Here is a 25,398-nt window from a genome sequence, read left to right as displayed (position 1 = left end):
ATCCTTCTCTCTGTTCATTTCCAGCTAGTGTATGGGAAGAGAAGATCCTTTTCCAGAATACATTTAGCTCAGTCTACAAGTGCCATTTGTGTGCATTACATGTGTAAAAAAATACTTTTGTATCAATTGTACAACCATGTCACATTGACTGTACAGTAGATATTATTCAGTAGATATTATTCAACTGATAAATGATAATAAAATGTAAAAATGTAAATATACACATTAAATTCGCTTTGTGGTTTCACAACCTTAAGCACTGAACACCAAATGGATCAGTTAAACTTCCATCCATGTTACCTTCAACCCTGTTACCTTAATTAGATTAATACAATGGATTAATTTAGCATGAGATTTCTTAAACACATTAGAATGACCCAGAAATGAAAAAAAGCTATTGAGAGGATGAGAAAAAAGAGTGGGAAGAGAGAGAGGAAAATTTTGAGAGATGTATGCCACTCTTTGTCCTGTGTTCATTGTCCGTGTTTGTCATTAACCTTTGCTGTAGCTCCCGGATGGAACTGCCACTTTTTATACAAAGACAGCACTTTTTTACCACTCTGAAAGAAAAAAGCATTTAATCATGTCTAGTGGGAGAAAACTCTATTTTTTATGCTGATACAGAAAGTGTTGACAGAAAACAGAGCGCACATATCTGAACGGACATCGTCGGTGGTTTGAATGAGCGAAACAGAAAATAATTTGGGCCAGGACACCTGACAGTTTCTCTCTCTCGCCAGCTACCTTCCCGCCATTTTTCCATGCTGTCACAGTGTCCTGTCCATCAAAAATAAGCCCTTTAGCTCCTCACTTATGATTCTGCTCATGAACGTCAGCCCTGTTACTCCAGCCGGTCACATGCCACATTGTGCGACTGTTCACCAATGGACCTCTGTCCCTGACACTGAGAAGCAATCAGTCTTTTCATCTGTGCACTCTCACTTTTACACACAGTTCCTCTAGGCACTTACCGGCTGGACATTGGTGTGGGGGTAAATTACATTGCCAATCAATCTTCTCCACCGACTTGATGAAAGCTGTCTAAACTTTCACTCTTTAACTAACCCTCTGAGGTCTATTAAGAACGCCCGGCATAAAATGGACAAACAACATCTGAGATTAAAAGCCATTTGCTTCTGCTAGAGGTGCTTGAGATGTGGTTTCTTTGGTAGAACGAGGGAGGCTGTTGGGTTCAGCAGTTAGATCCAGAAAACATTGCTGTCTCGCAATGGAAAAGGAGATGGTGGTTAAGCCGTTTTTTGTCTTTCTTCAAGATTTTATACTTCATGAAACATAAACATTAGTAGTGTTTGCTAAAGAAAGCAAAAAAATTATATATTATAAGGTGTTGTTGTTACAGTGTAATTACACACAAGTACTGGGTTTGAATTAACCCAGTAACCCCAAGTATTAAACTTTGGTGCAAAAGACATAAATAATATCTCAAATAAAGTCACTTTTAAGGGAAAATGTGCTATTACTTTCCTAAGCAATAGTGATCAAAACTGGCAAATAATAATAATGACACTCAGAAGGCTTAGGCCGTAACACTTCTTCCCCTAAAGGAAGAATCAGACTTTTTTTTTCTTTCCTTCATTAAAAGGACAAGGAAAAACTGATTCTGAATAAAACCATACCAAAACCTAAACCAAACCGAGAGACAAAGCGTCTGCCACCACGTTGTCAGATCCTCTTTTGTGACGGATCTCTAAGTTATAAGTTATAAGTCCTTTAAGTTATATGGCTGAACTATCAAAGCCCAACGCATCAATCATTGATTATGGTTATACATTTTATGCAGAAATACCAACGGATTATGATCCGTATAAATGACGACTGGAAAAGAGCTGGACCCCACATAAACATCAAATGTTGCAACGCCAACAACATAGCTAAAGTTTCCTTTTCAATAGTTGAGTAATTCAACTGATGATGGTTAAACTTAGCTGAAAAATATGACACTGGGTGTCCGATTCCATCAGCACCCTCCTGTAGCAGGACAGCTCCTATTCCAACTGCACTAGCATCCACCTCAAGTTTGAACGGACGAGTCATATCTGGGGCAGACAGAACAGGTGCACTGCAAAGAAGAGATTTTGCAGAGAGAAAGGCCTGCTGGCACTCATCAGTCCAACTGAAACAAACTTTAGGACTACACAGTTGAGTTAAGGGGGCAACAACACTTGAGAAACTTTTGCAAAAACACCGGTAGTATCCAACCATCCCCAGGAATCTACGCAACTCTCTCCTTGTAGTAGGTACTGGATAGCTAAGGACAGCGGCCACTTTTCCATCCAATGGCCGTACCTGACCATTCCCCACCTGCTTCCCTAAATAGGTGACAGAAGCCTTAACAAATTCACATTTCTTGAGGTTTAACGTTAAGGAAGCAGCTGCTAAACGTCAAAACACGTCATATAAGGTCAACAGGTGTTCATCCCATGTAGACGAATAAATTGATTACATCATCCAAATAAATATTGCAATTAGGAACCCCACCTAAGACAGTTGACATCAAACGCTGAAACGTTGCTGGTGCATTTCGCAGGCCGAATGCCATTCACGTGTATTGCAGGAAAGCGTCAGGGGTGACAAACACAGAGACCTCAGAAGCGCTTTTAGTGAGAGGCACCTGCCAATAGCTTTTCAGCAGGTCTAGCTTGGTGATATATTTTGCGCCCCCAAGATTGTCAATACAATCATCAATACGCGGTAACGGAAAAGCATCAGCCACAGTGACAGAATTGACTTTCCTAAAGTTGGTGCAAAAGCGAAAAGACCCATCAGCCTTTTTACCAGAACGCACGGCGAGCTCCATGGACTATTGCTCTGAACAGCAAAACCATTCTGCAATAAATATCTCACTTCGTTCTTCATCGCTTACCTAGTGGACAACGATAAGCATGTTGCTTGAGTGGTAATGCACTGCCGACCTCGATGTCATGCTGGATGACATTAGTACCAGGAGGAACGTCATAGAATAAACTCGGAAAACTGTCTATCAGCTTCATTATGTCTCCTTACTGTTCGATCGTTAAATAGGAGAGCTGAGAGGAAAGCAAAGATAAAACTTCTGAGTTTTCAAAACATCCTCCTTGTAAAACTTCCATAGGGACATTCAACCCATCGTCCTCAGTGTCGGTAGGCAAGGTATAAGTTAGCAATGAAACATGCTCAGTGGTTAATTCAGTCACCGGTTCACATGCCAAACCCTCAGTGGTGTTCTCTTTTGGTTCAACATGACATAAATATGGTTTCAACATATTGACGTGACATAAGCGAGTTTTTTGCCTCCTTTCTGGAGTGTATAAGATGTAATCAGTTTCACTCAACTTACTTTTGATCACATAGGGGCCAGAAAAATGTGCAGAGAGTGTGGACCCAGGAATGGGGAACAGCACTAAAACTTTCTCTCCTGAAAATTACGCACAACTGCCTTTCGATCAAAGCATTTCTTCATTTTCTTATTATTTCTCATATAATTTTTTTTTTACTCAAAAGAATCTATAAAAAGTAATTTATTTACTGGCAGCAACTAAGAAAAATTTGCTATCATAAGGTGTTTACATAAATATGGCCATTTTGACATACTGCAGTTGCAACCTGAATTTTTTCAACACACCGCTCCACCAATAAAGATTATTTTTTTCAGGTTTTCTAAGAGAAAGAAAGTCGAGATATAGAGAGAGATCTTTCTAAAGACCCTCCTCTCTGCGGTTTTGTCTTAATCTTGAGTTATTTTCTCAGTGAAAAGAGGTCAAAAATACCATGACGGTTGCAGAGCAAATTTCCCCATGCCCATACACGGTATTAAGATGTCTCTGATCCACAGCGGCACACTGATCTCCCCTGTTGTCTTTTTCTTGCGCTCTTGTCTGGGACGGTGGCCAAGTGCCACCGAGGACACCGGGCCTAATAAATCATCCCTATTTCAACATCTGCAAGGCCCAAAGGCTACCCCTGACCATGAAGAGCACTTCTCCTTCTCACCGGGAGACTCCTAAGGGATGACAAACCCAGCATTGTCTCAGCTCCAGTGAAGAGGAGGCTCTCTTCTTCTCAACCCGTTTGACAAAAGGCATCTGAAGGCCAGCTTTAGCCTGCCAGCCCAGATAGCTGGCTCTCAGCAGGAAAGACTGCTCCCTCTCTTTCTCTCCCCCTCCATCCTTCGCCCTCTCTTTTGCTCCCATCTTTTAATACTCTCCTCCCGCGGAGGTCAGTGGCTAGGCCTCGTTCTTTCATTCCCACTGCACTCTCAGGAGAATATAAAGACATCAAGTGCAGAGGAAGGGAAAGAAGCCAAAATTGGCAGAAAGAGATATTAGACATGGCTGTCATCGCTATTCTGTGGCCACTTTTCATGCGAAGTGTCGTAAGACGAAGGGGGGGGGGGGGTAGATAAATAAACAGCATGGCGAAAAAGTTGGATCTGGGGCTTGTCGCATTATTCATTTTCAAAAACGGCCGAAAGGGGATGAAAAAACCTTGACAACACCAATTACAAAGAAGAAAGGGAGGAGAAATCAATGTATAGTGTTTCAACATTGTAAACTAGAAAACTAAGCTATTCACTGGCTTTTAGTGTGTTGCTCCCAGCCTAGCATGGGGCCTGATGTGATTATTTGTGTGTTTGGTTGTGAGAGTGTATTTTTACTGATACTGATGGAAAGTATATATGGACTAGTTCAGCTAAAAGGCTTCTAGGTATTCTCTTGACCATGCTTCTACCTTAGCATTTAAGAGATTTTGAAAACATTGGATTTGTTAAAAAAGAAGTCTGTTATTGCTCCCATTGCATTGGCTCACTGTCTTCCACCTCAAAACATTTGGATTTCCAATTAACCCAAGAAGAATTGTGAATTTCCTGCTGGCAGATAGGGCTTGGTGTCTTAATTTTCATCATGTCAGTGCCATGAAAGGCAGCATTTGACAGGGATTCTCTGTATTGAACATACCCCCAAAAGCCACCCAGTGACTTTAAAGTGGGTCAGGCCAGTGGGCACAACACCAGCCCCAACTGTTTCTTCTGTGCAAAAGCAGCATATAGTAACAACATGCGTATTGTCTGTCTTGAGCTTCCTCAGAGTCCCAGAGCTCCTGGGGGGATGGGGTGGTGTGGGACTGCAAGACGTGCACAGAGTTTTGTTCATGGATAAAATAAAGAATAGCATATAACAGTAATCAAATTTGCCAGCAAAAGCTATTATACATGATAATGACAGTAAACTGTCCAAAGTGCTTTTCCCCCCTCATTTTTCAATATGACCTGAGAGTTTCTGAGGAATTAGTTGGTCAAACATATGCATTAGTCTAGGTTTGAGAACAGTGAGCTGATTCATTAAGCACTGATAAAATGTAACATGTTAAGCTACAAGCTAATCATTAGCAGACTAACTCAGTATGCAAACTTCAATCAAGCTACTCTTTAAAGTAACTAAATACACTACAAGCTAACATATCCTAGCAAAACTACCCAGTGCAGAAAATAAGAAATTGATAAGAGATTGTTTAGCTCTTCACTTGTGGCGGTCATGGTTATGGCAAAAACAAATGCTGTACCCTGCTGAAAAAAAAAAAAAAGAAAGAAACAGATAAAACCATCCTTAGGCTATATTCACAAGTGTCTTTTTTGGAGCTGCCAGTGTCTGTTTTACATTGTAATCCTATAGAGTAATCCGTGCTAAGTGCTTTTTTAAACACCACTGCCGGCTTCTTTTTCTGCAGCTCACAGCATCTTTTCAAGTTGAAAAAACTTCAGCTTTTCTGAAAAAAATACCCTATGTCAAGCACATTTTTGACACCTGACCAATGACAAACAAGTAGTGAGACTAGTCGTTTCCATAGCAACAAGAACAACAAGAAAAAATGAGAAGGTGCCGGTAAATAGACTTATCGTACTAATTTTGGAGCACAAGGAGCTGTATGATATGAGCACAAAACTCTATCCTAATATACATCATACTGTTTCCTTCCCCACATTACATTGTGCACCCACAAACTTCATTGTGAATCGACATTCTCCTCCCTGTTAACTTCAAAAGATGTCCTCTTTCTTGTAATTTCTGCACCACACACCACTAGGCTACTGTTGTTATAGCAACAAAAGATGCCCTTGGCTGCTATTTGTAACCAAAACGCTGACAACTATAAAAAAAAAAAAAAAAGAAAAAAAATTACTGTCAAAAAAGACAAGTGTGGACACGCCATAAGCAGGTTGTCTGGTCTTAGCTGGTTTAAGCTGGAATTAACTGGTTTTAACTGGTCTCCCATCCTGACCAGCTAATGAAGTGGCCAAAATCCCTCTAAAACCAGCCTGCTGACCAGCTATGACCAGTTATGTTCCAGCTGTACTTGAACTACTGGTTTCGTCTGGTCAGAGGAGAACTGGCCCCCCAACTGAGCCTGGTTTCTCCCAAGGTTTTCTTCTCCATTCTGTCACCGATGGAGTTTCGATTCCTTGCCGCTGTCGTCTCTGGCTTGCTTAGTTGGGGACACTTCATCTACAGCGATATTGTTGACTTGATTGCAAATAAATGCACAGACACTATTTAACTGAACAGAGATGGCATCACTGAATTCAATGATGAACTGCCTTTAACTATCATTTTGCATTATTGACACACTGTTTCCTAATGAATGTTGTTCAGTTGCTTTGACGCAATGTATTTTGTTTAAAGCGCTATATAAATAAAGGTGACTTGACTTGATTTGACTGTACGACAAGCTAAAACCAGCCAGCCAGCTTGAGCTGTTTATTTATTTTAATTAAAAAAAAAATATATATATATTATTTTTTTTCTGCAGGGAGATATTATTTAGTGTCTCTTGTCTCTTCCTCACTTCAATTGCATCCGGTTATGACACAGCAAAAATATGTTTACAATGTTAAATAAAACTGTGATGTAGCATTTATATATATATATATATATATATATATATATATATATATATATATATATATGTTAAGCTGTTTAGCTAAACTTATGTCACATTGATGCAGACTTGCTGCTAAGTAATTAGCATCATATTTATCTACTGCACAGCATATAGATATTGCTATATGATGAAGAAGGGAACAAATCTACCTAGCTATATTCTATAAAGAAGCTGGATTCATAAGTACAAGTTTTGCTAATGAGCAAATCCTTGTAAAGAGAGTTAGGAGGAACAGCATAGCAAGAGAGAGAGGGAGAAAGAGAGAGAGAAAGAGAGTGTATATTTATGTGAGTGAAAGAGAAAGACCCAATGTCACTCAACATTGTGAGGCCACTTCCATGGGAAACACTGAGCTCATGCCCTATCGCTCCTATAATGGACACTTTGAGGGGATGGGCTACTTTGGTAGGTCCCCAGGCCCCGATAAACCAGAATTCCTGTCTGGATGCAAACCCAAACAACATTAGTGGCCACACCGCTGCGTTCCTCCCCCAGCCCCTGTTTTCAGCCCTGCCCTGGCATTGAGCAGAGGCAGATTCCTCTGTCTCTCCCATCAGCACTACACCACTTATCTCCAGATAGTCGACAGCGATAATGCTCTTAACAACAGTTATGTGCCACCATGACACATTAGAGAGGTCTCAAGCTTTGACATATCAGCATCCTGGTCTCTGCGCTTGTTATTTCACTAATCACACCGTAAAGTCTAACGCTCGCCACAAAAGTGTGTCATCATGACTTAGGCCGTGGGAAGTGTGAGGCTGGATTTGTGTTTTCTCATGTGAGGTATGGAAGAGTTCTCACTCATCCCACCACCGGCTACATCCATAAAAGCTCAGGGCCCATGAAACAACATGGCTAAGCAAGCCATGCGCAATGTGTTGCCTTTTCAATTTCATTGCCCTGATTTTCATTCCTCTCTCTTTTTTTGATGTTTTGCTTCAATGTGGCTGTAGATGTAAAATCAGTGAGAGAAAAAATAGCTGGAGTTGCTTTAGCAAGCAATTTCCCTGCTGATTACTCTACTTACATGACTAATGGAAAGTTCCAGTGAAGTTAAGATAGTTTGTACACTCATAAATTGATCATTCAGTATAAACAATGATGAGACCATTATAAACCATAGGTCAAGCAGAGGCATGTGGGGCTGCTGAGATTCCCACCACTCGGATGCCAACAAGATGACGACGGCATTCGTAGCAACAAGTATCACCCATAGTAGAAAAATGACAATCATGGTCTCTGAGGCGGTCACCTCTAGCTGGGTGTCAAGTCATCTTAGATATTTTTTTATTATTCGTCTGAGAGTTTGGCCCCGACAGATGAACTAGTAATAACCTTGTTGGGCTCTGATAGAGCTGTTTTGTGTTATCTAGCGGCTAATAAAGTCATTTGTGATGAGCCGAAGTTCACGCTCAGAGAGGTGGCGGCAGACGACACCTCTCATTAGAGATGTCAGATTAGGAAAGTTGTCCTCTCCATATTAGGGTATAGTTGTGCTCTTTGAAATTTCAGCGATTAGGACGAGCAGTTTATTGCTGATTTATATTATCCTAGCATAGGGACAAGTGTTTTTTTCATTACAGAATGATCTAACATTCAAACTCTACTAACACTATTTCTAATAATAGCAAGACATTTGTGGACGAAGAAGTTGTGTTTGTTTGCACTGACTAAAATGTCCAAGAAAGTTTAACACTCTTCTATCAGTAGAGAGCATAACTATACATTGATCCTTGGTAGGGAATAAACAATTGACAAGCCTTTTGAAGTGATCCCTAAATGCTGTCCTTTAGCACTCTTCCGTATTGATTTTTTCACAGGGAAAATGGAGAGTGAGTCAAGGCCAGCCATAAAGAGTGTCCAAGGATGTTCCCATCATCATGCGATACGCCTCAGACATCTCATCTTTCAGCTAATCTCTGTGGTTAAAGTAAACAGCGCGCTTTGAATCATGGGAATGCAATGTGCGGGAACAGACTAATCAATTAGCTGCATCAATCATCATTGGTTGACGTTTATTGTGGTGGTGATGGGTTGATCTGGTGGACTCGGGGACAGGTGGTTAGAGTGATAAACGTTGCTATCTCTAGAAAGAGAGGATAAATAGACAAGAGTCTTTGTGGGAAACAAGAGTTGGTAAGCTGGGGAAATTAATACATCTGTCCTTATTACTGTTGCATTTATATAAAGTCATACATTCACTGCTGACCGTTACCTCATATACCATCTCAAGTGGACAAAAAAGTTTAGTTCAAACAACTTTTTTTCATACTTATATTATTTTACCTTGGAAGGCAAAGCAGCAAAACTCAGATTCCTACACCATACACATGCACCCTCCAAGGTCATCCTAGGATTGACACCAAGTCGTTGAACTAGGAATGGCAGTCCAAATGCAAAATATTGGAGAGGGTTTTTTTTTCTCCCACCCCTCCTCCTCAGACTTGTCACACAGACATGTTTCCAGATTTATGGCACAAACAGGAACGAGCACACTTGACGATGAATGAAATTAAATGCCCTTTGTTTTCTCCTGACTAGCAACCAGGGGTGCTGAAATACAATTGGGTAAACTGGCAGTGGGCGGGTTACACAAACCAAAACAAAGACCAACATTCCGGCAAAGGAGAATAACTGACTGTAGCATTGTTTCTCAGATAAACAAGTATGTTAACTTAGCATGGTTCTTAAACATCTGCAAACATATTATGGTATTTTTATGCTTTCGTAGAGTCAAAATCTTACATTTAGCACCTTTAATGTTGGAAAAATTACACACTTCATCTTTCAGCGCTGAAGTTTATGGGATATAAATATTCAAACATGCAATGTTTTTTATGTGACCTTGTTTTTTTTCACATTAAGGCTTTCCATCACATCTAGCTGTCCAAAATTACTGAAGCGTTTCCCTTGACTTGACTGGAATCGCTGGCAGTGGATGAATAAACCACTGCCTACATGAACTTTGTCCCTCATCAACCACACTGGTAGAGGAAATATCTTGTTTGTGATCCCTCCCCTGTATCTCCAGACGGTATCTCTTGGCCGCAGCTTTAGATTTCACTCTTTGAATTTTTTAGTGGTCAATGCGACGACTAATCTGATTTGGACGCCTCTCAAGCCAGGAGGGTAAACAGTTCTCTAGCTACAGTTCATTTGACGCACACAGCCATGTTTTGTGTTGCCTGAGCGTGGAGAGCTAAAATGATACAAATTCTTATCCTGCAATTATAACTATTAGAGTTGCGTTATTCTTGGTGAGTTCACTCATTCAAGCGTTGGTTCAAATATCTTCAGGGGTAATTGTTTTCCACTCAGCTCCAACTGATGGGCAAAAGCAGTTCTTGATACCTGGGTTGATATCGTTAAATATAGAGTTGAAACTTGTTTTGTTTATTGTGCTGTTCTTTTGTAAATAATGAAACTTTGACTTTCACAGCAGATATTTTAGAATGCATGAACTCACTGTTTTCATAATTGGCCATTACAAGGTACTTGAATATGCACATTGCTCCTTATACATATTAATGGGAGGGTAGGTTAAGCTGTGCCACTTTTTTACTTAAAGGGGTCCTATTATGCTTTTTCACTTTTGGAATTTTAAATCAAACTTACAAATCTCAAAGTCCACTCCAAAGGGAGATGTTTTGTAAAAAAAATTGTTTTCAAGAACTATAACGATCGGCTTGTTTGGACTACAGCATTTGTTTTGTGGGTTTTGTGATATTACAAAGCAGTATATTAGCACATTATAAAAAATTCCGTATGGAAATTGGAATGGCTGGGGGGGGGGGGGGGGTCGTGGTTATTAATGCTACAATTATGAAAACGTTTTTATAATAAATTGCTGACAGTACAATACTGGACAATGATGTAATCTGCCGAATTTACACTTCAATTACGAGACTACAGTGTTTCCGATACATCGAGTGTGGGTGTTTTTATATCACTGTATTTCTGAAGGTAACCAACTTCAGAAAAATGGATGTCATTTTAATTTTAATTAATTTATTTATCTGATAAAGCAGTTTATTTATTTATTTATATTTACTTTTTATTTATTTATTTTTTCGGAGCAGAGCGCTGCTGTGTGCTGTGTTTTAGGCTTATTATCAGAGATAGGTGCTTCTACACCCTTGTTAATCAGCTATTATTTCCCACTGATTTTAAGAATAAATTATGGGTAAGGTTAGGTTTAGGGGTAGGGATTGGGTTTAGTCTAAACTTTTGGACAATAATGTTGATCCAGGATCATCAAAAGATGTTAATCCAGGAACATGTCTTACTTGGCAAAATCACGGCGACCAATGTCACTCATAAAAGTGGTAAAAAAAAAAAGTTCAATAAATTAAAACAACTAAATTAAAAAAAGTGAAAAAGAGAAGCTTAATTATGCACTATCCCTATCCAAAGTACTGTATATTCTTCAGAATTTATTTATCTTTAAAGGCAGTAATGTTGTTGTATACATTTTGAAAGCATGTTCATAATACCATGAAATACTAAGTAGGCTGCACACTAGATAAAAGAAAAAAAAAGAAAAAACAGTGCATGTTAAAGAAGCTCTTTCAATGTCACATGTAAATGTAATTTGGTAAGTTTGGAACACCAAACATAAAGTATAAACCTCAAAACTGTCGAACAATCTCATATTAAATCTTCTCAAAAGACTTTAGACTTGGCTAGACATGGTGTGTTCCCTTTACCAGTTCACTTTAATGTCAAGGAAAGGTCACATCACGCCATGTTACAGACGTGCCAAACTCAACTTCAACACCCTTGTGCTTTTACAGCACACCATGAAGTTGGCCAGTTTTCATCAAGAGAATGTAGTGCAGCCAAAAATCATCATAATGTCATAATTCTATCATATGTCCATAAATACATGTTGCAAAGTCGTAAAAATATTCACTGTCTCTTTGGAAAAATGTTGGTTTCCATTTGCTGCACAGAATTTCATAGTATATGATCCACCAGTGGTAGCAATGAATTAGATTGTCTAAATATGTGGCATGTAATGGAGAGTCCACAGAGCGGAGTGGTTAGCATGTGTGTGTTTAGACACAAACGGCTGCCTCATAAAATCTGTTTTGATTGGCGGAATGATTCGCTGTGATTATAATGAGACAGATTTAGTGATCCCCACACCCACATTTCTCAGTCAAACATCATTTTTCTTGTCCTTTGTCTTTTAATGTGCCATCACCAATAAAAGCACTATGCAAAAACACTTAAACTGCACAAAACAAAACATTTAACTTCTGTAATGTGACGTTTCCTAAAACAGAAGGCAATATTTTATTGGAAATTGTGTTAGACTAGAATTTATTTCATCACTATGAATAATAATAATAATAATAATAATAATAATAATAATAATAATAATAATAATAATAATACTGGATGGGACTGGCACATGTTAAGCTCAGTGATGTTAATGCTACCTAAAAATAATTTTAAAATGGTAACACTTTTGATTTGTTAGCTATATTTAATGTGCTAACTAACATTAACTAACAATGAGCAATACATTGTTAGAGCATTCATTAATCTTTGTTGACATTAGTTAATAAAAAGACAGCTGGTCATTATTAATCCACGTTAGCTCATGTGCATTAACTCATTAATAGATACAACTTTTGATTTGAATAATGTGCTAGCAAATGGTGGAATCAACATTAACTAAGATTAATAAATGCTTTAGAAGTATTTTTCATTTTCATTTTATGTTAACTAGTTAACTAATGTTAACAAATGGAACCTTATTTTAAAGAATCACCACTAAAACTTCTTAAAAATAGTTGAAATAAAGATGAAGTAAAATACAAACAAATACATATAAATAATGAAATTAAATATAAATATTGAACAAAAACCTGTGCGAAATATGAATTTACAGGAAATATGCAAATACAAGGTAATCAAAATATGATATACTATAACAACATTAGAACAACATCCAAATAACACCAGTTATGCTGTGATATTATTGGTTAATATTCTTTTCACAACAAAATGGCTTTATGATTAAATAGATTCATTTCAAGATTTCTTTTTTTTTTCAATCATAAAACAATTACACACAATTCAAAATATGGGTAAAACACTAGCATTTTATGTTAGTTTGCCCTTTAAGCAAGTGTGTTTGCCTTATTCAAAGGTGAGCACAGCTCTTGTTCTGACATCAGCTGTAGCGTGAGCAGGCAGGATCAGCCAACACACATCAGCCATTACTTTGTCTAGTAACGAAATCCCATCAGTGACTTAGTTTGCATTTCTCTGGGCCGGAGGGTGTCAGACGGGACTGACCCCGGCATCAACCCCAAAGCGAAGAAAGCCGGCATTTGTGCCCCTTGACCCACATATATATGCACTTATGCAACTCACAAGAGACTTTTCACTTTAATGTTTGGCACCTGCCCTCCACATTTATATTTGGAGAGCCACAGTCCGGATGTCAGAGTGACTTCCCCTAACCTCTCTCCTTTTTCTCCTTCCATATGTCAAACTCTGGAAGAGTGAAACTTAAACAGAAGACTGGAAAACTTGTTCTCCTGAGCTCCGAGCTAATGTAACCACACCGTGCTTCTCAGATGAACACTTCATTTGTTTCTTCATCAGTGCTCCAACATGAATCTGTGGCAAATATTTAGAGGGCATTTATTTTAAAGGGGTGGTATTTTCCTTCATTGTGTCTGTCATCATGTGGCGATTTCCCTCAGGCTTGCCTTCAGACTGCACATAATGAATAATCTCATCATCCAAGTATGTTTCCATATGAATTTTTATACTCCTGCTTTGAATTAAGAGCCCATATTGATCTTCCATAGACACCAGTGAAGCACTTTCATTCAAAAGCACATTGCCCAGTCTGACTCAGCACAATAGTGATAGATCATCAATATTTTACATTCTGCATTCTGTATTGATAAAGCAGTATCACTTATCAGACAGTCAATCATTATGCTGGCAACAACATAAAGAAAAGCATTTATAAAATTAGATATGTTCTAGCTGCAAATCTATGCTAAAAAGTGTGCACTGAATGAGTAAATTAATAATGTTGTCATAAACATGGCTCTTCTAACATATTAATACAATATGACTGTGAATTTTACGGTTGAAGACTGTAATTTATCAGGATGGCGGCGCATCCACATGTAGCGGCTTCTCTCTGTCCCGACAGAGCGGTGTTTTCTTGTTTTTTCTCTTGTGAGTCACAGTGTTTTTGTACGTCGTCATTGCGTCTACATGTCTTTAAGCGCGCATACAGTCGTGAGTTTCTGCTGGAATTTCGGCAGAACCGCATTTTTAGAGTTAAACTCCGCGCATTCAGAACATCTGTGGGATCTCGGTCTGCTCCGGAGTCCTACACCATCACAGACCCCAGCTGCTACATCTCGCCCACAGTGGAGGTGTCACAAGTGGCGTGAGAGGAAGCAGAAGAGGGGTAAGTGCGGAGGTATCCGGGCTAGGCTAACGGCTAACCCACACAAGTCATCTATCTCCACCATCGTACTAGCTAATGTACACTCTTTGGACAATAAACTGGACTACATCCAATTACTACATTCAACTCTAAGAGACTGTTGTGTTTTTGTGTTCATGGAAACATGGCTTAGCAATAGCGTTCCGGACTGCGCTATTCAGCTCGACCAGCTGACATGCTATTGAGCGGACAGAGCTCTCGTCGCGGGAGGAAAAACCCACGGCAGCGGCTTTGTGTTTACATCAATGATGCGTGGTGCCGCAAAGTTGTTGTCATCTACAAACACTGCTCACCCCTGGTGGAGTTTATGATTATTAATCATGTTGGCCGTCCTATCTGCCGAGGGAATATACTGCCATACTGCTCGTCTTGGTTTACATTCCCCCGAAAAATAACAACTGCAACAGGAACGATGTCAAAGTCAAAGTCAAAGTCACCTTTATTTATATAGCGCTTTAAACAAAATACATTGCGTCAAAGCAACTGAACAACATTCATTCAACATCGATGCACTAAATGAACTGCACCAGTACATCAGTGAGCAGCAGATAGCACACCCTGATGCTTTTCTCATCATAGCTGTGGATTTCAACCATGCTGACTTAAAGAGTGTGTTTCCAAAAATACACCAACACATACACTTTCCAACATGAGGTAAAAACATTTTAGACTTTGTTTACACCACACAGAGAGGAGCTTACAACCCCCCCCCCCCCACCTTGGAGCCTCAGACCCCATCACTGTCATGCTAATGCCTGCATACAAACCGATCATTAAAGTCACCAAACCAGTTCAAAAACAGATGCAAGTGTGGCCGGAAGGATCGTCAGAGGCTCTTCAAGACTGCTTTGACACAACTGACTGGACTATGTTTAAGCAGGCTGCCACATACAATAACACCACTGACCTCCAGGAATACTCAGAGACTGTCGCTCCCTACATCACCAAGTGTATTGATGATGTATGCAAAGCTCTGGGTCCTGACAACATTCCTGGGCGTGTACCGAGAGACTGTGCAGCAGAGCTCCCTGATGTCTTCACAGACATTTTTAACATCTCACTTAGTCAGGCTGTTGTTCCCACATATTTCCAAACTACCTCCATCATTCCAGTCCCGAAGAAGCCATCTCCGTCCTGCTTCTATGATTACCATTCTGTAGCACTTACTCCCATTCTCATGAAGTACTTTAAACAGCTAGTCATGCACCACATCAAGTCTGCCGTGGACCCCTTCCAGTTTGCATATCGGTCCAACCGGTCAACCGATGATGCCATCGCCCCTGCTGTCCACTCAGCACTCACACATCTGGACAAAAAGAACTCATACATCAGAATGCTGTTCATAGACTTCAGTTCAGCATTCAACTCAAACATCTCTCAACAGCTCGTTCACAAACTGGTCCAGCTGGGGCTCAACACTTCGCTGTGCATCCGGCTGTTGGACTTTCTGACTGGAAGACCTCAGGCAGTATGGGTCGGCAGCAACACATCCAGCACTATCACACTGAACACTGGGGCCCCTCAAGGATGTGTGCTGACCCCCCTCCTCTTCACTCTGTGACCCACGACTGCACAGTGTCACACAATTCCAACCTCTTCATCAAGTTTGCGGATGACGCGACTCTGGTGGGTCTCATTAGAAACAAGGATGAGACAAACTACAGGAGCGAGGTGAGCCACCTGGCTGCATTGTAGGTGATCCAACCCACCCGTAACACAGCTTCTTCCGTTTGCTGCCATCAGGGAGGAGAGTGCGGCGTCTCCAGGCCAGAACCAGCAAACTGAAGGACTGCCCCCCCCAACACTAACATATTATGACATGCACCAGTCACTTTGTGCAGCATTGGTCTGCTCACTACCTCATTCACCATGGAACTGATGTCATTCTATCACCTCATCAGTCAGTTTAAATAAAATAACTGCTCTTGAGCCCTTTGTCACTTTAATCAGACTGAATAAGCTTTTATGTGGGTCTGAGAGTAACGCAATTTCGATTCTCTGTATGTGTATCTCTACATGTGGAAGAATTGACAATAAAGCAGACTTGACTTGACTTGACTAATAATTCTACAGTAAAAACCTGTAAAATGGTTAACAGTAAATTCCCCTACTATATACGGTGAATAACCGTAAATTGACATTCCCAGAATTCCCTGCGTTACATTTTAATTATTATTATTATTTGTTATTTTTCTTTAATTGAAATAACTGTTTCTTATTTTTTTTTCAGTTTTTTTACAGTTTTTTGTATATTAGGGTTGTGTGTTACACCTAATGTTGTTAAATTGATGTTTGTTGCATAATTTCCATTTTACGTGTGTTACCATGTTGGTGTTTGTGCACCTTCTTTATATGTTATAATTTAAAAGCTGCTTGTGATGGGCTTTGGTTGTGATGGACTTTCTCATTATCACCTGCATTTGGTGGTTCTCAGTGTATTACAGATGTACAAAACAGATTTCAGTACTTCAATAGGTTGGTATATTAACATTATATCAGGAAACACAATTACGGTATTTAACTGTATATTAGGTTAAACCATAAACTTTTTATGGTTAGATTCTAGCAACCACAGCTGCCTGATTTTTACTGTAAATTTCTACTGATTTTTTTTACAGTGTAGGATTGGAGATTGGTCGACCAAATTCACTTAGTCACCCCCAGGATATTATTATTTTAAAAACAGGAGAAATTAAAAATAACTGTAGTTATAACCGTTCAACACAGAAAAAAATGCAACAATAAATGAAGACCACATCAAGAGTGACACATGACTTTAGATCACCAATATAGTATCTGGATTCCCATTTCTGAGCACACTTTTTCTTTTTATATTACCTTCTAAGAGTTTTTCTAAGAGAGAGAGAGAAAAAATACCTATGCAGTAAGGGATTGTTGTAACATCAGATACATGATTCAAAAGCTCCTTTTTCTCCCTAGTTGTTCCTGGTTCTTAAGTTATTTCTGTCATATCACACAATGTACAGCCCTCTTAAAGTTAACTTACACATCTCACATGATATCAGGTTGGACCAACAGCAGTCACAGAGTGCGAAAAGCATACATATCGCTCATGAAAGGTTATCGTGACCTTCTGCACAAAAGTCTTGAGTGTTTGTTCATTGTGTTTTGCCCTCTATCTGCCTCTGCAACCCCAAACGCCAGCGCTTCTGTTAGCTATGGCCGTGTGATGAGTGTAAAACAAACTCACTTTCTGTGGCTTTCTCCCATCTCCCAATAAATGATCTATCTATCTATCTATCTATCTATCTATCTATCTATCTATCTATCTATCTATCTATCTATCTATCTATCTAGCTATCTATCTATCTATCTATCTATCTATCTATCTATCTCACCTTTGTGCTCGCACAATGGGAATTTGACATTCCTTTAGTCATCTGTTTCACTGCCCGCTGTGTCTTTCTCACTTGCACCGACAGGATAGGAGATGTTGATAAGAGTATAATAGAGAATCAAACAATGCTAAGCTGGGAGTGACTATTTTTAAGTACCCACAGTGGAGCGTTCACTATCAGTGCACTCTTAATGTTTGCCTTTCCCAACAACAAACAAAGCTGCAAGCCATGAGCTTATTAAACCTGTGATATATGGTTTATCAGATTGTCACTGGCTTCCTGGTATTTACAAGCCAAGTGTTTTTATTACTTTGGAGTTTTTCGATGACAACTCCTTGATGAAAAATGTTTCATGCAGTGAAAGCATAGACCCATGTGGCCATCTTTTGGTTAAGGCCCAGAATAAAGTTTTGCCCAGTCTGTTTTGTTAAAGTTAAATGCTAACTGACATGCAATCTTATGCCACGCTTTGATTCACATGCAACCGACGGAGCACAAGTCATTACAACCACTTCACAATCTTAGATCTGTGTATTTTTGGTAAACATTTAGGAAACATAGGCTTATTGGAAAAACATGCCTCTACCTAATATATTTATTTATTTATTTTTTCCAAAACTCCAAAAACATACTATCAGTCCATCCATATGTTCTCCAAACTGCTTGTTCTACGTGTGTAGGGTTGTGGTCCAAAACTTTTAATCTATATCTACATTTCACTGCAGTTTCCAGCTGAAATGAACACTAGCGGCAGTAAAACACCAACAACTTTTAATCCTTTCCACACATATTATGATTACAAGGCAGATTACTGATTAATAAAGACTTACTTTGTGCAGTTCCTTGCATGCTGCTATGTAATGACATTTTACTATAGTTTTATGATATGCAAACTAATAAATAACAAGCTCCCTATGTATGACTTTTCTGATGTAGTAAACTTGCTTGGTAGCACACCTGGTACATCACTGCACTTACTGTACAATGCAGAGTGCTCTAGAACGAGTCAAAAGAACTCAAAGACTTGTAGAAGCAGGCTAAAATAGCTTGACAAAGGTACTGTATATTATTTAAAATTTTCTTTCCCTAACAGTATTGGTTAGGTTTAGGCTAGGGTTCAGTGTTGGTGTTTTGTTATTTTCAAACTCAGTAGAGCATTAACCTTTTAGCACCACTCACTGAACATATATTTACAAACTGTCATTTTATTACTAATGTGATAAAACATTGCTAGATTCATGCTCATCTGTTTTGGAGAAATTAAATATTTTTAGCGCCACTTACTGGACAGTTCCATTTGAAAATGGTGCTTAATTGCAAGAAGCAATACAGTATAATTTTGCAGGAAAAGTTTCTCATGTGAGACTGGGTTGCATTTAGAAGATTAGACAGCCTTTAACAGAGTGGTTTAGATATGCATGTGTGATCTCAGTAATTAATCTGCTTTATTGTGTTTGACATCATGGTTTTGTTCTGCTTCAGACTGAAACAATGAGGCACAGAATTCAAAATAAACCCAGTTTCTTCAACTTCTCTTGTCTTGCTTTCAAATCTCGAATTCATGTTTTCATCCGCCGCCACCTCTGCATTAATTGACAAGATCAACAACAATCATACATTTACATATCTAAACTCCCCACGCTCACTAAAACGAGATAATTCTCTCAATAACTGCGAGGGAAAACTTTCACTTTGTGGCTTTCTCGGTGTGGTCGACTGAGCCAACAGAATGTCACTCACTCGGTTCAAAAGGCTTTGAGGTTGGTCTCTGCTGGTTCATTTTGACATCCATAAGCATCTATTGGCCGCGCTGTTATATTGCCTCATATTATCCAGACTTGAGGGAATTGTTTTTGGCAACACTCTCTGAAATTCTCCCACTGCAAAACCTTTAAAATGTGCTTGCTTTACTCCATACCCCCAACATCAAGCTGGGAGACAAACTGCTTCATCCGCCCGCCATGGCTTACAGAACTTCTTAATTGCAATTAGCCCAAATTCCAATTAGCTTGTGAAAACGACATATTGTTGTAGCTGTGATTGAGGCTGTCTTCAAACTGGTGCGTTGGATGTCGCACAGAGCGCAAGAAAATCCAGCCTGTGTTTTCTTTGTCTGTCGTATGTCTATTAGGGCAGCTGTGCTGGAAAAGGTTGTTACAGTTTGTGCAGTGAGCTTGTTTTCTTTTGTTGGGTCCGCGTGTCAATATAAATAGGACTGAGGTTGAGAAGAAGAAGTCCTGATGATGCCTGCTAGCAAAGGTGGGCTTATAACGGTAAGAACAACACACACTAATGACTTCCTAATGAATGTTGTTCAGTTGCTTTGACGCAATGTATTTTGTTTAAAGCGCTATATAAATAAAGATGACTTGACTTGACACTAACTCCCTGGTGTTAATTTGCTTCAGACACTTGCGTTGAATCACCGCACAGGTGGCTGCACTTTCATGAAGCACGGCCTGCTCGTATTTATTTTTAAAGTTCTCCATCATAGTGGCTCTGTTTTCAGACACTTTCGAGCACTGTCAGCGTGACACGCTAATCACTAGGGCTTCACAGTGTTTTTCATTTACATAAGAAACCCTGACAAACTTGTGTAAGCAAATGTTTCGAGAAGCTTTTGAGCGCTTCAATTGTGCGTTTTACGTCTGTTTGGGAAAAGCGTGAAAAAAATCTGTGGCACAAATTGTCCTGTCGCCAAAGAAAAAAAAGGAGAAAAGTTAAATTGATTCTGACGTGTCATAAATCACACCAGCACTTGTAGCAAATAATTTTTTCCAGTCATCTAATTAATACATTATTTATTTGCTTAACACACACACACATGAATGTGACTGTAAGTCATTTATATGGCTGAATGCCGAAGCATATGTACACAATCTCTCTCTCTCACACACACACACACACACATACATTTATCGAGCTTTTTCATTATTAACACACTAAATATAATAAATACTGTACAGTAGATTATAAAACTAACAAAAAGGACGTTAGACTAACCTACTGTATAAACCTACTGTATATGTGTGTGTGATGATGAGGATGTTATTAGCACACTATTTATTTATGTATGTTTGTTTGTATGTATGTATGGGTTCACTTATTTATATTTGTATTTTGCAGATGAGGATTTTCTCAGATGTCCCATAAAGGAGGTTGTGTCAGATTTAGCTAATTTCAGATAGTTTGGTGTAACTCAGGGGTTGGCAACCTTTTCGGTATGACAACCCCCCTCCCCCGTTTTTTAAATATTCTATATTTGGACAGTACATACACATTTTAAATGATTTAATTGAAAAAAAAAGTGATGAAATCATTTTTTATAAATAGCTTTTTAAACATTTTTTAAACCTCAAAATGTACATCAGTATGCAGTTTTCCCTATTGCTCACGTGTCAGCGATTATCCCTGTGCTGTAGGTTGCCGACCCCTGGTCTAACTTATTAAATTAAATTATTATTATTTATTCATTTATCCCCTATAGAAATTTATATTCACATTCATATTCTCATCATCCCTATCAGTCTATTTTCTGTTTTCCTGATTATCCAATACAATCAGTACTACTCAGAAAACTGCATTTGTCTGTGTACATATATGGAGTTTTATTAACAAAGTTCGGGAGGAGCACGATCAGATAATCATCCAATTTGGCACAGGTGCATCTCGTTTAGCTAATCATCTTAGCTAGCGCACAAGCGTATATATATATCTCCAAATTAGGGATAGGGGGAGTTATTTGGGTTAGGGCTATGCTCCGGGAACGGACCCCTCCTCCAGGACAGCGCGCCAAAATATGCCTACTATTGACTTTCAGATTAGATGTAAGGGTGAACTCGTGAAATGAGCCTGTCCTCCAACAAAAAACGACCATATAGGTCGTTTGTGCAAGCATTTATTACGACCTATATTTACATTTTAAAGTTAAGCGCCTCTAGCGGGCATAAAAATAAAGACAGTATCGCATTGGGTCTGTCGTCATGAAATGACGTATAACGTCATTACCAATCAAAACACACGTTTATTTAAATGCAATGTGTGGGCGTTTTACACTGATCTCACAATATTTCCTACATATTTTACTAGGTGGCTTATTCATCCGAATGACCCCACCTAACCCCACCCTTAAACCTATCCCTCACAGAAATCATGCTAAATTATGATTTATTGAGCATATAAATTTTCGTGCACGTCCGCTCCCTGGGATCGAACCCATGATAGCATGATTACATATCAAGGTATAACGCAATAATCTACCAACTGAGCTACACGAAATGCAAACCAGAGTGCAATTAAAAGAGTACAAAACATTAATATGAAAACAACCTTTTGCCGATAGGGGCGCATTTGTAGTATACGCTCTGATGGGTCGTATTTCAGGGATTTGTACAAACGACCTATACAAGTGTATTGGTTGGAGGACAGGTTGATATATATCCAATAGACAAACATCTGACAATAAATGTGGAATGTGCTGGAAGAGTTCAAGAGGGGCAGGGTGTGGGGGAAGCATCAATGCTTGTAGTGTGTGTATGACATAGTTTTGGGTTTGTTGTGCACAATTTGATACATATATTTATGTTTGGCATGAAACCAGTGACCTATCTGGGAGCACCTGGTAGTGTTTTATAATCTAAACAGAGCCGCTGGGCCAATCTGTTAGACTGTTTCACACATTCTCATCACCCCACCAGCAAATTCAGAACTTGTGGCTCTATTTTGTTCAGTTACATTATTAATTTCCATGAAATTCTAAATTTTTAACACCTTAGAACTCTAAAAGGAAAAACTCTCTCATCCGCTTCACAGAGCAAATGTAGAGCATTGGTCTGGCAGCAAAATGCCAAGTAATTATACTGCACACACTTGTGTGTCTGTGCGATGTGTGTGTGTGTGTGTGTGTGTGTGTGTGTGTTTAGTGTGGGCTGATGAATTCATGTGAATGCACATACTGGTATGTGGCCCTGCATATAAGTGAGTATATTGCTTTCATATGCTGTTGTGCAAATGAAAGACAAAAATGAGAAAAAAAAGAAAAACAAATAAATAAATGAGGAATACTGTATGAAGATACTGGGTCAGTGTTCTTGTTTAAAATGTGTCATGTGAACACAGCAGAAGCGTAAGGTTGTTTTGGATACGTGCTGCTCTGACATAGCTGCAGGATTGAATTATGGATGTAAGTACTTTAAGTAGACTTGTTTGAGTATTTGTGATGTAATAGCTTCCACTCGGGCGGCTTGGATACATCAACAGCCTAATTTAGAGAACCACAGTTTTTGGGCAGTCTACAGAGCTGTCAGTCAAACCCTGATAAAGGCGGTGCAGACTGTAGAAGGGATTCTGTAAAAGAGTCACTTATTCTGTTTGCCCCCCCCCCCCCCCCCCATCATTGACTAACTCTTTCACCTTTGCCACCACATTCACCTCATTCACGTGGATAATTAAAGATGGAACGTGCAAAATCAAGACGCATGCTATACTATATGGTCTTTCTGTGTTCAAAAAAAGAACCAGATTGTGAGTAGCATGGTTGACAGTTTGACAGTTTGACAGTTTATTTAGCCATTGCTAGCATTGTGTTTGAGATTATTTATTTATTTATTTATTTAAACTATATATATAATCTTGGTAACAAAGATGACAATGTAAGTTATACCCTATTACAAAATGAATGAATGAATTAAAAATAATAAGAGAAAACGTTGTAGACATTTAATTGCAGAGTTCACCTCCTGAGTAGATGTATGTATGCATGCATGTGTTTATTTATTTATTATGACATCATTGCTCATATGCCACAGCTGATTACTTATTTTTGCACCAGCAGCCAATGAGCTTGCTGCTCAAACATTCAAATACTTGCTACTTGCTGTAGCAGTGGCAGCACGCCCCAGAAACCCTCCACCTTCCCCAGCTCCACCTGTATTGATCTGCTATGGGGTGATATCATGTAGGTTTATATAGGGTTGTCTTAAATATGTTATATGTGCAGCAGCAGTATTTCTTACGACCTCACAGCAGCATGCCATGGATGTACTGGCAGTAGCAAGTCTTGACATGATTATTTTTTGGGAAATTCCGGTGTTGTGACACATTATAAGCGATTTTTTAAAACAATAAATATAGATTTTAAATCAAAAGTATCACACTTTTAAAGAATTTTATTTATTTAATTTTACAAATATTTGTCTCACCTCAATTTGGATTCAGTGCTTGTCGGAAACAGAATCAGAATCAGAAAGAGGTAGATTGCCTGGGTGAAGAAACTGTTCTTGTGCCTGACTGTCCTGGTATTTGAGGCCCTGAGGCCCTTTGAGTTAAAAAATGGGGCAACTTGGATGTGACGGATCCAGAGCGATTTTCTGAGCCCTTTCCTCACTCTCGATGTATACAGTTCTTGAAGGGTGGGCAGGGGAACACCAGTAAACCTTTCAGCAGTCCGAACCATTCTCTGTAGTCTTCTGACATCCGATTTTGTAGCTGAACCAAACCAGACAGTTATTGAAGTACACAGGACAGACTCAATGACGGCTGAGTAGAACTGTTTCAGCAGCTCCTGTGGCAGGTTTAACTTCCTCAGATGGTGAAGTACGTACAACCTTTGTTGGTCCTTTTTAACAATGGAGTCAATGTGATTGTCCCACTTCAGGTCCTGAGAGATGGTGGTTCCCAGGAATCTGAATGACTCCACTGCACTCACAGTGCTGTCTATGATGGTGAGTGGAGGGAGTGCAGGGGGGTTTCTCTTGAAGTCCACTATCATCTCCACTGTTTCAACTCCAGGTTGTTAAGACTGCACCAGACAGCCAGCTGCTCAACCTCTTGTCTGTAAGCAGACTCATCACTGTCCTGGATGAGGCCGATTAGTGTGGTGTCGTCTGCAAACTTCAGGAGCTTGACAGAGGGGTCTTTAGACGTGCAGTCGTTGGTGTACAGTGAGAAGAGCAGAGGGGAGAGAACACATCCCTGAGGGGCACCAGTGTTGGTGGAGCAGCTGTTTGACATGAATTTCCCCAGTCTCACTAGCTGTTGCCTATCTATCAGAAAGCTGGTGATCCACTGACAGATAGAGCTAGGAACAGAGATCTGGTTCAGTTTGGTCTGGAGGGCTGTTAGGATGATGGTGTTGAAAGCCGAACTAAAGTCCACAAACAGGATCCTCACATAAGTCCCTGTTTTGTCCAGATGTTGCAGGATGAAGTGCAATCCCATGTTGATTGCATGATCCATGGACCTGTTTGCTCGGTAAGCAAACTGCAGGGGGTCCAGTAAGGGTCCAGTGATGTCCTTCAGATAAGCCAGAACCAGTTTCTCTGTGTGTGTGTGTGTGTGTGTGTGTGTGTGTGTGTGTGTGTGTGTGTGTGTGTGTGTGTGTGTGTGTGTGTGTGTGTGTGTGTTTGTGTGTGATTGAGCCTATCTGAAATCTTCAAATGTCAGGTTCAGTCCAACACAACATTACAACAGGAAACGGGTGGGCACTGCAGTTCAGTGTAAAACGGGCCAATAATCCCAGAGCACAGCCTCTTTCTGTTCTGCTCTGAATGAGCCACTGAGATTCATATGAGTTCCCATTATCTCCAAATCGGGAACAAGCTGGCTTCTCAT

The 25,398-nt window shown here is 39.5% G+C and overlaps 1 protein-coding gene across 6 annotated transcripts in view; it reads left to right on the top strand.

The window, feature by feature from the left end:
• LOC132115339 (histone-lysine N-methyltransferase PRDM16-like) overlaps nucleotides 1-25,398 on the top strand; it is a 211,278-nt gene that overhangs the window by 90,938 nt on the left and 94,942 nt on the right. The window lies entirely within an intron of this gene.

This window comes from Carassius carassius, chromosome 34, assembly GCF_963082965.1.
Source record: "Carassius carassius chromosome 34, fCarCar2.1, whole genome shotgun sequence".
NCBI classification, from domain to species: domain Eukaryota; kingdom Metazoa; phylum Chordata; class Actinopteri; order Cypriniformes; family Cyprinidae; genus Carassius; species Carassius carassius.
This window is presented reverse-complemented; position numbering and strand designations above follow the sequence as displayed.